The sequence below is a fragment of the Chlamydotis macqueenii genome, chromosome 26 (assembly GCF_036417535.1).
Source record: "Chlamydotis macqueenii isolate bChlMac1 chromosome 26, bChlMac1.mat, whole genome shotgun sequence".
In the NCBI taxonomy this organism is placed as follows: domain Eukaryota; kingdom Metazoa; phylum Chordata; class Aves; order Otidiformes; family Otididae; genus Chlamydotis; species Chlamydotis macqueenii.
In genome coordinates, this window is record NC_141581.1 from 6,241,832 (window position 1) to 6,254,880 (window position 13,049).

Below are 13,049 nucleotides of genomic sequence, written 5' to 3' on the forward strand. Positions count from 1 at the left end.
CGGTGTTTCACAAGGCACCGCGTTTCCATTTTCCGTGTCGGGTGAGGTGGAGTGTCGTGTGCTGTGCACGGTACGCACCTGCGCTTCCATCCTGGGCACAGGTACTGCGCAGACAGGTCGCAACAAAGAAGTGGGAAGGAAAACGCGCAGTGTGTGCGTCCCCCTTTTCAATTAAAACACGTGCTGAACTCTAGTTACAAAAGAAAAGGAAAAATTAACTGTGACCTGGAGGAGTTTTTATTCCTAGAAGTACAGCCTTACAGCTATGCTCAGCCACTTCTCGACTTCCAATTTATATCTTTTTCAGTAATAATCTGATTAATGTAGAACTGTATGGTGTGGTTCGTTGGTTTGGTTTTTTTTTCCCCCCTCCAAATGTTCCTGGATACCGTGGTGTCTGAAAACATGGTGGACTTATTTTTAGACTTGGGGAAGTAACGTTGGCTTTTGTGTCTCGCTGTTCGTAGTGGAGGTATCGCAGCACACGGTCTGCGGAGCAGTGTGTGAAGTGCAGTGTAGTTAGCTGACTGGGGAAAACAAATGGTACGTGAGCGCTCTTTCCCCTTCTCCTGGCATTAGGCAGCGTGAGTGTGAGTCCATCCCACGGATGGACTGAGCGCTCCAGGACAGCCTTCCGCTCGTGTTCTTCAAAAGTCTGTTCTTGATAGTTTTTCCTCAGGCTGCACCTGTTCTCCCTGCGCTGCCCACACTGCATGTTTTACGTTTGTGCCTTTAAAACTTACCAGCTGGAGTTTGGGACTTTTTATGTAGACATTCTGCTTATTTTACGATTGATCGACCTGCTTGGGATTTTTTTGGGGGGCTTTTCTAGCCTTCTCGTCCCATCTGCTTTTCTCCGCGTTTCTGCGCTATCCCTTCGCCTGGGGAACTGGACATCTGTGGAACGTGTCGACCTTCACTCAGCTCGTGGTTCCTGCTTTGTTTCTTACGCGTTACTTGAGATTTCTGAGGTTATTCATTTCTTTGTGATGTTTTCTATCTGCTCAGGCTGAATGTCCGTGAACTTCGCTGTCAGGTGAATCCTCTGTCCGTTTTGAGGTGGGGAGAAGCAGAGTGAACTGCCCGAAGCAAGCATTGTAGGAGAGGGACAGAACAAAGGTCAAGGTTTATTAATATGTCATTTCCTATGTTGGCTTTTTGCTCTTCAGCACTTCTTTTCCTTCCCCGGCTGCCGAAGGTACCGACGTTTCCAGCTTTTGTTGCCTTTAATCGCGTTCTTTGGTATTTGACTTCTTGGTGCGTCAAGTCTAGGGACTCTCCAGTGGGGCACCAGTAGGCAGCTGGTTTACCTGTGAGCACGTGTGCGTCTGCGCGACTTGTTCGGCATCACCTGGGGAGACCGGGCTGGCGGGGAGGAATTCTCTGGTCCAGCTTCCCTGCCTCCTGATGACAGAGCACCTCTTCCTTGTGCTGGGGCTTTTTAACCCATTGTCCACCACGCTCCTCTTTTTCTAGCTCAAGGCAGGCTGGAAAGCAGCGTCGTGACTCTCGCTTCGTGGGCACGGTTCACTCTCTTGGAGCGGCTGGGGAGTTTGGAGGAGAAAAGTAACTGATCAGGCCATTTGGGTGGTACGGGACAAAACCAAGGTTTGGCAAGAAAGTTTTGCACACTTCCGATGTGTTGACTCTGAAGCAAAAACCTCTGAATGCGTTGCTGTTTCAGCATCCTGAAATGAGGCAGAAAGTGGAAAACCTTCGCGACGTGCAGCTGTAGCAGTGCCCCTTTCTCCCCTCCTTGTCTCTGTGATCAGCAGGGTTTGACGCCGGTCCGCATTGCCATGTGCGTGCAGAGCGGCGCTGGCCGGCAGCGGGTTGGTGTCTGGCCGGAGCTGTTGGATCCAGCACAGCGCAGAGATGGAGTAGGCAATGCCGGGTGTTTGTCCCTGTTGCTTCATCTTGAAAATCACCCTGCTCAGGACCAGCTGATGTCCTGTGTGCTGTGGTAACTTGTTCTTGCTTTTACCTTTGCTCCCCTGTCCTCCCTCAAGGAGAAACTGTGTCACTTAAACCTTGGTAACTTAAACCTCTCCGTGCCTCGACTGTCCCATCTGCAAAATGGGTAAAGTGTGTTGCAAAGGAGGCGTGCACAATGTGGCCTGTAACAACAATTCCTTTTGTTTTAATCTTCATCTTCTTGAGCTTTTACCTCTGAAATGATTTAACCTCACATCATCTCGATTTTCAAATGAGAATTGCTGGTAGGACTTAAGGGGGGGGGAGGGGGGGGGCGGGCAGAAAGAGTTGTCAGGTTTGGCTCCCGATCTGCAATGCCAGTTTGTTGGGTTAGGAAATGCAAACACTTGAAAGGCCTGGGAGAGTAAAACTGAACAGCCAGCCACAGACGCTGAAGGCCAGGCGGATACAGGGAAGGCGTGTCACGTGGGGAACCGGGAGCTGGCAAACCCCGAGGCCAGGGAAGCAGGGAGTTCGCCCCTGGCTCTCGTGTTTGTGAATTCAGGACTTTGTGTCTGTGTAGGTGATGTGCACGGGTCAGGTGAATTTTCCAGCTCTGCAGAATTTTGTTCTCTGTCTCCCTTACAGCTGGTGAGCCTGTCCCGGCAGCAGGGGCAAGTCCAAGCGCTTTTAACCACGGTGCGCGGAAGCTTATGACCAGGCACGTTTATTTTGTCTTGTATTTCTAAGAAGGTTGCATTTCAGGAGGCCATTCCTCCTCTCTCTGCTGTCCTTCCCCTTGGGCATCTCCTGGACTCCTTGCGTCCTCCCTCGTGGCTTCCGACGTGTGCACAAACCAGCCCATCTGCTGGCCCGGACCTGGCGGGGGCCTTTCCCGTTTAACGGCTCGGCCAGGCGCTGCTCACGTTGAGCAGGATACGTCGTGCGGGCTGCATCATGGAAATGACTGGAGTCTTAAAGCGCTCCAGGAGCTTCACGTCTCGTTTAGGTTATCGCAGAGCTGGTTAACCTGCACGTCTGAGTTCCTGTCAGTCTGTTCTGCTCCTGTTCTTTCTTACTAAACTCTGGTTTTGACTTTATCTTTTTACTCTCAGGAGCAAGGCAAGCATTTCGGCCTCTATTCAGTCTCCTACTTCCTTGTTCCCTTTCCTTCTCTCTCCCCTCCTTCCCCCTTTTTTTTTTTTTTTGTCCCAGAAGAACAACAAACAAAAAACAATTGGTATTTTCCAAGAGTAAAGGAGTTTTCGTGGCTGTTTTTGGGTGACCCTCCAGGTTTGGCGTTTTGGCCACGACTTGCCTCTCCGGAGGCGCTGGCAGGTCAGGTATTCCAGTTTCCTGGCATTCAGTTACAGCTCTGGAAAGGCTTTACTCCTGCCGTGTTCGGAAGGAGAGATGGTCTACAATTCCCTCACAGTTCTGAGGTGACTAATGACTCAAATGCAGGTTCCCTGCTAATTTGCGGTGCCCTGTAGTGAATTCTGCCGTGGCATGAAAGGGATCAGTGTGCGAGCGCTTCGTCTTCTGGTTTTGGTGTCTTACATGTCACCTTCTCACTTGGGCCTGTTCCTGCGTAAACACGAACCAAACTCAAGTCAAGAGCTGGGCCCAGGTCTCTCTGGACCCAGTAGCCCAGGCCGTGCTGGGGCTGTTGTAGCTCTGTGAGTGACGTGGTTCGGCAGAGAGCATGGCAATGGGTATTTTGCGAGGTTCCGCTAACTCTTTCTATCGTAATTACTAGTTCTTTAAGTGGTGTTACTCAAAGTTCTGACAAAAGTGGGTAATGACAACATCTCAGAATGCTGGGCGGCCCCTCAGAAGGGGGGTTATTTTTTCCAGTCGTGTTGGATGGGTGTGCAGATGAACGCGGTGACGGGTATGTAGGTAAGAGAGAGCTGATCTCAAGGCAGTCCGTGGGATTTGGATTTTTTTCCCTTCTCTATTAAAAATCCCAAATAAGTAGGAGGTGATGATGAGGCCTTTGCATCTTTGCACTGAAGTGCCAGGCTGCTGGAGCGGTTGTGAGCAGCAGGTTTACTCACAACAGTTTGGTAAATGCCTCGAGTGCGGCTGGGCCGAATGGCGCCCAGCACCCGCGTGGGGTGCTGGTGAAACGAGCCAAGCCTCCTCGCAGCAGCAGCAGCGCTTCTGCAGCTGTTTTGTGGGGGAAGCGTTGCTGAAGATGGTCAGTAGTTGCTCTTGTCTTCATTTGGTTGATGCTACAAATACTGAAGGCTTTCTGGATTCTAAAACCATCAGAAAACGGTGACTGGCTCTCGCGCTAATGCCGATGTACCTGTTGCTGTCAGCAGGAGCAGCTTCCGTGCCACAGCCTGCGCCCAGCACGTTCGTTTGCGGAAAGCTGTGCGGTCACGAGCCTTGGAATGCCTGCACGAATTAGAGGAGGTAAACGGGAGGCATTCATATTTAATAGGATCTGAGAAAATCCTGTCTCCAGCAGAATTAGGTACTGCGAACACACCGAACCACCTCTTGAGATCCGGACATGATGCAAATCTAGAATTTGCTGTTTTCAAATAACGAAATGACGTCTGTACCAACTGCAGGCGCAGGGCCGGTGCTCTGCTCGGTAGGGTGCCGTTGAGGACGGACTTCTAGGTTGTTTTCTGCTGGCTGGCTTGTTGGTTTTTAAGGCTGATGAGATGTGGTATTTGACAGCGAGCACCTAGTTGTGCTGCCTGCTTTTGTTTGCTGCCTGCGGAGGGTACCCAGGGTACCGCCGACCGTGGCTGTGCGCGTGGGGGGCTGAGGGTGCTCTGCGGGCGGCGTCCCCCTTTCTGGGCCACGCATGTGCGAGGGAGCAGTGCGCCTTTAGTGCCTTGGTTAACTCTGTACACCTGACAGCAGTTTGTTCTCTTAGGCCTTTTTTAAGTTCAGGTTCACTTCTGTACTGGGAGGAAGAGGAAGATGACGTTTGTAACAGCTTTTCCCTACCTGTTCCTGAAACCAGACGGTACTGCCAGCAGACCCTTCTGAGAGGAACGGTCCCTGTGAGGAGATGACATTCTCCATAAAACCTGAAAAGCAATCCTTGTGTAACTTCCAGAAGCTCAACTCGAGACTAATCCGGGTTGGCTATTGATAACAATTCTCATTGTTGAAATCGTGCTCCGAGATAGCAGGTGGCCCTTACATTTAAGGCTGGCATTAAATTAATGTCTTGCAAATAGTGAAAGGTTGCTGATATGTGGAGACTGTTACTGCTCCGTGGGCTACAATGGCAGGAGCGAGCAGGATCACCGAGAGAAGCTTCCTGGTGGCTGTATCAACAGGTCTGAATATATTTTGCAAATACTGTTTGTGGGAAAGTTTTATGAATAGTTAAAAAAGAAGCCAAATTAGTCAGTAAGATAGGATCCAGGGTGGAAAGCACAGCGTCCGGGAGGGTCTGGTATATGGCACACGTGTAGGGTATTCTGTGGCGCGAAAAGCTCTGAAATTCTTAAATTCTGAAGAAGGTAAAATTTTTACTTGATAACCTTAAATAAATACTGTGAGCTTTGCGGCTGTGATCGCACAGTTCTCCACACTGCGGGAAGGTGGGATCTGGGAGGCAGAGCCTAGCTCCAAACCAGTTACCCGCAGTCTTTATTCCATTGGCTTCTGCTCCAGGTGTTTGAGTCCTCTGCCTTTTCTCCTGCCTTTATCAAAGGTATGCAGAGAGGGATGCGGTAATTCCTTCTGCTGGACCAAAACCTGCGTTTAAGCCTGAAGGTGAAGCTTTAACCAGCAGCCAGGACTCCAAAGTGATACGAGTGGCTTGGGGAACAAAAGCGTGTGAATCCTGTCGGTTCAGGCCTGATGAGCAACTCATTTCTGTGAGGTGCCTGAGAATTATGGTGATGAAGACTATAGCAGTAATTAAAGAAGGCTCATTTTAATATTGCGCATGTTATTGATCCCTTAGGACGTTCAGATACCAAACTTGATAAGATTATTTTCTTTGCAGAGTGCTGTTTGGTGTAACCATGACAGCTCTGGTGGTTTTCACTCGGACTGCCCTCCTGTTTTTGTGGAAGTGAGGTGTTTTACATAAAGCCGCTGAAGTAATCAAGAGTTGAAGTTCCACCTCGCTCGTATCTGGTACCCGTCTGCTTTCTGCTCATTTCGAGTGGGGGGACCCTTCTAGGTTTCTTACCGCTGGTTAGGCTCGCTCGAGGTGAACGTTTCCGCCTCCGTGCCTGGGTGACAGTGACAACTCCTGGTCCCTTTTCCAGTGGCAGGACCCGGGGCTGAACGTCCGTCCCGCGGCCTCCCGCGTTTTTGACAGGGATGCGGCTGCACGCACACGGGGCTCCCTTCTGATCTCAGGTGGGGAATGCGCTGTGCATCCGGATAAGTTTTGTGTGCCGAGGCTTCTGAATGAATTAATGACAGCGGCTGTGCCCGGCTGCCCCATGAATAGGTGTGGCCCTGGCTCCCGGCCAGGCTGCCGTTTCGTTCCCTTATTTGGATTTCTGAACGGTGTCATTCTCTACACACACCCTCGGTTAGGTTTTTAAATAATACAGTTGGGGAAGCTAAAATTGCTGCTACAAAATTATTAGCTTATGAGTTATCAACGTGCTCCTACAACTGAGATTGAGAGCGTGTCGTTAGTGGAGGATGGTGTCTTGAGCTCCCAAAAAAAAAAAGTGTTTAACAAAGGTCACCACTGTGCTTCCTGTAGCTGATGCCGAAGCCGGGGAGGCACAAACCAGCTTACCCAGGAGGAACCAGGTGATGGTGTTTTGGTCGGTGCCAGGTTGCCCAGTTAAAGTCACCGGCGCTTGGTGAGCACCAGCTGCCCGCAGAGCCTCACCGCAGCAGCGAGCGTCGCCGCAGCAGATGGAAGCGAGCCCCCAAACACAGCATTCCAGAGCAAACGCGATGCATACAAAACCACATCTTAGTCCAGGATGAATGTAGAACTGATTTCTTTTTTTTAAATTGACCGTTGCCGCTCATTTCAGTCGAATCTCTCCCAGCGAGAGATCCAGAGCTTTCCAGTTGTCTTCCCTGGGGCTGCTGGGCATTTGGTGAGAGAGGTGACACGCTCACGGACGCATCCTCCTCCGCTGTGCGGGGCTCTGCCAAACCGCTCTGCAGACACGATTTGTAGCGCTGCCTCTTTGCATAGCAGAGAGACACCCCCTTCCTCTGCAGAAATGTATTCTGCATCTGAAAACTGAAGGTCATTCCAGTTCTTGAAAGATGTGTTTATACAACGTCTGTGGAGATGCGCACCGTTAGGCGATTCGTTTGCACTGTGATTAAAACCAGTTCGGTACAGCTGCTGGGCAGGGATGGAGGCGGCTGGACGGGCTCGGTCGTCCCGAAGGAGACGCAGAGCGCGTCTGTCCTGCCCTGCCAGCGTCGCACGGCTGGCGTTGTTGGTCTGGGCGACGAACGTTTCTGTGACAGGAGCCCCTCGTGCTCAGCCTGTGCACCCAGGAGGTCGTGGCCCCGGTGAGGATCCATGTAACCGGCCATAAATACAGAGTAGCTGAAAACCAGTTCAAACTGCGCTGTGTATAAAACGCACAACCCCCAAACCAAGCCCTTGGGTCTATTTTTAGCTGCTCTTGGTGTTCTCCGCTTTGCTTTAGAGTAGATGTTACAGTTCCTCTTCTTGAAACGGGCGCTGCTTTGTTCGCGGCTGCCGCCTCTGATGCGCAGGGTGTTTTCTTGTTGTTCCTGCACGTCAGCCTCTTGCAAGGTTTTGATTTAATGAGTCAGGCCTGCCTGTGTAGTAATTACAGAGATTAACCTGGATAGATGTGAAACAGATGTGTAAAACTGTTTGGACCTGGCTCCAGCACAACCTCGCCATCCGTGGTTTCATCCTTTCTCTGACTTAACTCCCATTTCGCAGTTAGTTGTAAAATTAATGATAAAAATAACCTTTTCTCTCTGTTTCACTCATAGACTTCCCTGATACCTTACGATCCCTCCTTGTTCCTTTGAGAGAGAACAGGGCATTGCATAAATGCCTCTGTGCAGAGGAATACAGCTCTCGAAACCCCGGCAAACCAAACTTGCCTGCCCAAAGGGCTGCTCTCAGGTTGGCTTCGTCTAGAAATCCCAGCTTTTGTAACACATTAGTGAAACTGAAGCGTCTTGGAGCTGTTTCCTGTGGACTTTTTGAGGAGTAACTGGTTTTCCAGGGATTTGCTGGGGAACCAGCCCTGCTTCGCCCCTGTTTGAAGACAGAAATTGTATGATGAGTGAAAAGCAAGCTGCGTGCTTGCATCTGCTAGAGCCCGTCCTGGTGCAACCCTAGACAATCACGGGTGTTTCTATTCACGAGTAGCCAAGCAGATCGTGATCTGGGTATTTTGAGCCTGCCTGGTCTTCTGAATCAACCTGCAGAGAAACGCGCTCCATTTTGTGCTGACCTGAGACTCTGCGCGGGGCGAGCCAGCGCGGCGTTTGCCACGTAGCATCTGTAAACTCTGTTGGGTTTGCTGTTGGTGCTTCGGCGTTGTGAACGGCTGAGCAGGAGAGCGGTAACTGGGTACTCCAGGCTCTGGTTACAGAAAGCCCGTTTTGCAAAGTCTGGAATAGCAAGGCTTCCTGGAAGGAAAAAAAAAAAAAGCAAGCAGTTGATTTTTCTTTTTAAACTGCATTATTGGAACCTCTTTATCTTTGCATCTTCCAGGTATCCACACCTGGCTGGGTCCTGGCTGATCTCAGGAAAGCGCAGGTAGATCATGAGGGTTATTTGGGGAGGAGGGAGCCTGGTAACATCATGACTGCGGAGATGTTCCAGACCAAGGAATGAGAGAAGTCAGAACGCACTTGCACCTTGTTCTCAAAACAGGCAGTTTTGATGGCAGGAGATTAGATTACACCAGTGTTTTTCAAAAGGTTCAGCCTGAATTTTCTGGAGAAAACTTACTCTGAGATTTCCTGGGTTCCTGCACGCTGGCGCAGGTGTGTGGTGGGATTTGAGAGGGCAGAGCGAAGCTGAACCCCAGTTCTGCTAAATCAGCGTCGGGATCTGCACGGAGCGCTTTGCGGTCAGCATCACCAGTAGGCCGTACTCGCCCAGACCCAGGAGTGAAGGCAGGGTTTCTCCGTGAAGACCTGTGAGCTCGTCCCTGTGATTTGGCAGCCCTTGGTATCCAGTAGGAAATCAATGCTGGAAAATGAGCATTCTGCAGAAGAAGGATGCGCTGGGCTGATGTGCTTAGAGAACAGCTGTTGCCAGTGAGCAGTTCTTCTGTATCTGACTTTCTGCTGCTGGCTCGAACGATGCCCGCGCCGGCTGGCGCAGCGCGTGAGCCCCGCCTACGGACCGGCTTCGCCGACGGGTTACCGCGGCCCCCGCTTTCCCTGCGCGTGCAGGCAGGCATCCATCCGAGGGGTGTGATTACAAATGCTGCTGGTGGTCCGGGAGGTCCTCTCTGGCGCAGGAATTCGGGGGTGAGCAGCAGAGACTCTTAATTTGTAACAGGTTTATTTGCAGCCTGACTCGGACACAATAAATGGCAGCAGTGGTATTAACGGGCAGCGGTGGTATTAATGAGCATCCGAAAGGAGCTTTCCCCGTCCTGCCAGGTGGCACTTCACCGCAGAGAGGCTGAAACCCAAGAGCGGGTGTGCAGGGCGCTCGGGAGCTTTCACCTGAACCTTCAGGCAGACGGAAGTGAGAAGCAATGCCTGGATGTTTGGAGAAGCACCAGCGTGTGCCAGGTACAGAGTGGGTCACTCATCCAAAGCCAGAGAAGCGCTTTTCCATGCCACGGTGGTTGTGTACGCTGATGGACACGTACACCATCACTGGTGTTTCTGTCCGATGGCTCTTCCTGGGAGTGTCTTGAGGTGCGTGCAGGGAGGAATCTGTGCTTTTGGAGCATACAGAAATGCCTTCAACTGATACTTTGGTGCTTAAAAACCCGATTTGATAGTTTGAGTTCTCCTTCTAGACCAGTGAAGCATTTGAAGACTTTACTCTTGTACTCCAAAACGTTCATGGAAGTGAGGCCTGAACACGTGAGGCAGAAGCTTGTCCCTTGTCTGTCAATATTTAAATTGAAGTGTAACTCCTTTTTTTTTTTTCTGCTGACCAGTTCACTCAGCCTTCCAAAACGTGCAGCAGTTTTCTTATCTCGGTTGTTTAAGGCGGTATGTGCATCAGTAACGCTGAACCGCAGTACCTGTGTCATCGTTTCCATGCCTTAATCTTCTCAGAGAGCCCGTAGCCTGTCTTATTCTGAAGAGGTAATGTTTTTAAAACCCTGCTGTGTGGGCTAAGTCTCTCTTGAATGTTACAGGACCATAACTCTTCTAGACAGCATTGACAGAATTCAGCAGTGCTGCTAAAAAGGCAGTGCCTGGTATTCTGATCGACACCTTCCACCATCATTCCACAGAAAGAAAACTCCAGGAGTGACAGAGCAGGCTCTGCGCAAACGGATCCAGGCTCTGTCCGGCCAGTTAGCAGGAGATGCTGTTCCGTCCAGAGCCGGCTTGATTTCCGGAACGCCCCACTTTGAAAGTTACCGTATCAGGATGAGACCCCGGATTCTTTTTAAATGCAGCGCCCAGCCTTTGGGAGCCCGTGCAGATGACAGGGTACCCCAGGCTCAGTTTTCTCGAAGGGCGGAGGAGCCGATGCCGGACCCGCAGGACAGGCAGCGTGTGGCGTTCGTGTCCCTGGGTGTTGGCAGCGTACGCCGCTGCCCTTGGATGACGGGTGCCTGTGGCTCGGGCATCCCGTCCTTCTGCAGAGACTTTTTCTGATGGAAGTGCTGTCAAATCCTAGAGCTGCTGCTTGGACAGAGCTTCGCTTCCGAGTGTTAACTGTTTAATCGCCGGCTTCCTACAAGGTTCCCTGAACAGATGCTTTAAAAATTAATCCTTCAGAATATTTTTTTATAAGCATTTTAAACTTTTTTTCCTTGGCGGCATGCACTGCTAAAGCAACCTTCCCATCCTGGAGATGCAGGAGAAGGCTGAGCCGTGGATGGAGCCGGCCGCGGAGGGACGGGGCGCGGGCACCGGAGTGGGATCTGGGGCGGCGGTGCCTGCTGCCTCCCCGGGCAGCTCGCTGCCAGCAGTCCGTTGGGTTTCAGTGGAAACTTCCAGGTGCTGAATGTGGGTCAGCGCGAGGGGCGGCCCCGGTTCTGCGCCGCCAGCGTCCTGCGGCACTGAAGCGGTTAAACTGCTCTTCTGGTGTCCTTGCAAGATGAAAACTATTTTAGTCCCATGACACGAGCACTCTGGGAGTTTAATGCTACAGTTCATTAAAAATGGAGGCTGGCCGGAGCCTCAGGAACGCGACTTGGTAGCCTGAGCTTCCCCCATCCGGAGCACGTCGGAAGGAGCGGTCTCTGCTGAACTCCTCCAAAACACGGGAAAAGCTGGCGCAAGGTTGCTGCCAGGCCCGTTCGCGTAACCGTATTCCTCTTGTCAGGGAAAACTCGGCACAAGGCAGGCTCCCTCTGCGCTGGAGGTGCCCTGCGTGCCGTCCTCCTGGCAGGTTTGGACGGGGCCAGCGCAGAGCCAATGCAGGGAGGATCCTTCCCTCCCGCTATGACCTTTCCTGGTCCCGTTCAGCAGTTTTCTCTACCAGGCAGCATAATTCCTTTTTAAACTTTATTTTTATTTCTCCCCCCCCAGCAGTATTACATCTCGTGGCTTCCTGCTCGCTGCAGCGCTGTCGTAACCACCGACGATTGCGGCTGCGCCGTCGCGCTTGTCACGACCTGGTACGCGGCATGCGGTGTTTGTGTGTGGCTTTTTGTCGTCTGCGGCGATGAAGAAGCGTTTGTTCGCGTCCGAGCCAGATGCGTGAGAAGCAGGGTGGAAGTACGGGTGTATCTCTCGGGTTTTTTAGCGCTGCTGAAGGCCCTGAAGTAGCTGTTACAGTGGTTTTCAATGGGCTTCTAATTAGAAAAGCATTGGACTAATAGGATGAGCTATAATTAGCAAGACCTGCCCTCTAGATAGCTAATCAGGGACCAGAGTCCAGTTGCATATCCATTCATTCAGTTTCTATACCTGCACTTCGTAGCGATTTGTTTAACCTATTGGAACCTTTTTGGGGTGCTTAAAATAGTAAAACAGAGAATACGTCCTGGGTGCGATCGCCCAGCTTTTGGGACGAGGGGAGCTCTGGTCTGGCTGGAGTTTGGTCGCGGGGGGACGGTTTGGTTCTCGGGTGAGCGGCAGAGGGGTGGCCCTGCGCGGCCCTTGTCCCCTGCCCGGAGAGGAGCACTAGGAGTCAGCGAGCTGTTGTCCTGCCTTCTGGACAAAGGAAAATAACTCTGCAACTTTTTGAGGAGGGAAATGACTCAGTTCGTGGTGGCTTAGCAGAAATAAGAGGCCAAGCTTCCAAGGAGTCATCTTGGCAGCCGGCGTGCATCAATTACTGTGCTCCACCTCCAGCCCAGCGCTGCTGCCCGCCCCGCGCGCGGACGCTGGTGTTGAGTCAGCGTGCGCAGCCCCGCGCGAGACCCGCTGCTAAAATTGTGGCTGTCGCCCGATTGTTCACGTTGTGCTGTGCGGCAGTGGGCTGCGATACGGGGCGTTTGCCTCGGCCTGTGCTGCGGGTGCAGGTCACCGCCGATCCAGCCGTAAGGCAGAACTGCTTCCTTTTTCTAACGGACCGGTGTACCCTGGCTGCGGGTTTCTTCCCTCGGTGTTTTCACAGGAGAAGGAAGGTTTGGATGTCACACGCTATGTACAGGCTCATAAAAGGATTTTTGTAAAGCGTGAGCAGGAGTCAGCCAGCAGAACTTTGTCTGGAGTAAGAAGCAGATAAACACACGAGCATATTCCTTCAGAATTATTTTTATATGCTATCCTGCAGGACAAAAACTTCTCCAAGAAGTCGTTTCCCTCTTCTTTCTCTGCTTCACATGCAGAAGCTCCTGCAGAGAACGGTGATGTGGTCTCAAGAGGGAGCAGGCACAGGGGGACAGCTGACTTCCTCCGTGTTACGGGGTGTGGGCAGTGGTGGTACCCCACCAAACCTCCAGCTGTGTTTAGCCAGTGCCTCCAGCTTAGCTCTGCTGTTCTTTAAGTGGAAATACCAAATTATCATGAAATTGCTGAACTGAGCCCCCGTGTGAGCATGCGCGTGACCGTGGTGTCATGTCCAAAGACAA

At 51.7% G+C, this 13,049-nt stretch overlaps 1 protein-coding gene across 7 annotated transcripts in view; it reads left to right on the forward strand.

Moving 5' to 3' along the window:
* Positions 1 to 13,049, forward strand: part of GATAD2A (GATA zinc finger domain containing 2A) — a 60,462-nt gene that overhangs the window by 17,105 nt on the left and 30,308 nt on the right. The gene's annotated exons all lie outside the window — the stretch shown is intronic.